The 1,262-nt window shown below is 43.7% G+C and overlaps 1 protein-coding gene across 1 annotated transcript in view; it reads right to left on the bottom strand.

The window, feature by feature from the left end:
• Positions 1-1,262, bottom strand: part of PGLS (6-phosphogluconolactonase) — a 15,721-nt gene that overhangs the window by 8,913 nt on the left and 5,546 nt on the right. The gene's annotated exons all lie outside the window — the stretch shown is intronic.

The raw sequence follows: 1,262 nt of genomic DNA, 5'->3' as shown, positions 1-1,262 counted from the left end.
GACAGAGCAAGACTCCATCTCAGAAAAAAGTAGGTGATGAAAATATGCTTGTTGATTTTTTTTTTTTTTTTACTTTTTCCGGAGGGACGGGCTCCATATGTATATGGTCTAGGCTGGTCTTGAACTCCTGGGTTCAAGCGATTTTCCCGCCTCGGCCTCCCAAAGTAATAGCATTCAGGCAAGAGCTACCGCGCCTGGCCATGCCTGTTGAATTTCTTCAGCTAACGCTCCTGGTGTGCTGTTGTGTACCTCTTAGTGCCCAGAAAGGCCTCCAGTCGAGTTCTTGCCTGGACAGAGGGCTGGAAGTGGAAGAAGGCCTGGTGGACCTGGGGAGGCAGGGCCACTTTTGAGAGTGGGACATTTCAGTGACGTGTGTAAGCACAGTTCAACTCACACAGGTAGTGGATTTTAAAATCAGTAGCAAATTAAGAAAATGATTCCATTTACCTTAGCATCATAAAGAATAAAGCAGGAATAAATTTAATGAAAGAAGTACAAGACCTTGTTCATTGAGAGCTGTAGCTGGGCTTGGTGGCTCACACCTGTAATCCCAGCACTTTGGGAAGCCAAGGCTGGACTTGGTGGCAGCTGCCTGTGGTCCCAGCTACTTGGGAGGCTGTGGTGGGAGGATCACTTGAACCCAGGAGGCTAAGGCTGCAGTGAGCTATGTTCCTGCCACTCCACTCCAGCCTGGGCAATAGAGTGAGACTCTGTCTCAAAACAAACGAAAGAACTAAAACTTTGCTGGAAAAAATATTAAAGACGATCTAAATAAATGGAAAGACTTCCACGTTCATGGATTGGAAAGCATAATATTGTTAAGATGGCAGTACTCCACAAGTTGGTCTACAGATGCAATGTAATCCCTTTCAAATCTACAGTGTTTTTGTTGAAATTGACAAATTGATCCTAAAATTCATAATAAATTGCAAATGACCCCCAAATAGCCAAAACAATCTTGAATAGGAGGACTCATACTTTCTCATTTCAAACTTAATAAAAAAAGTAATCAGAACAGTGTGATATTGGCATAAGGATAGACATATAAATAAATGATTGGAACTGATGCAGAAATAAACCCATACATATATGGTCAACTCATCTTTGGCAACTGTGCCAGGACTATTCAAAAAGAAAGGAGGGGCCAGGTGCGGTGGCTCAAGCCTGTAATCCCAGCACTTTGGGAGGCCGAGACGGGCGGATCATGAGGTCAGGAGATCGAGACCATTCTTTTTTGTTGTTGTTGCATCCTTGCCTGTTTT

Source organism: Colobus angolensis, unplaced genomic scaffold (genome assembly GCF_000951035.1).
Source record: "Colobus angolensis palliatus isolate OR3802 unplaced genomic scaffold, Cang.pa_1.0 Scaffold66, whole genome shotgun sequence".
In the NCBI taxonomy this organism is placed as follows: domain Eukaryota; kingdom Metazoa; phylum Chordata; class Mammalia; order Primates; family Cercopithecidae; genus Colobus; species Colobus angolensis.
The sequence above is the reverse complement of the archived record's forward strand: the minus strand, read 5'-3'. Positions and strand labels throughout refer to the sequence as shown.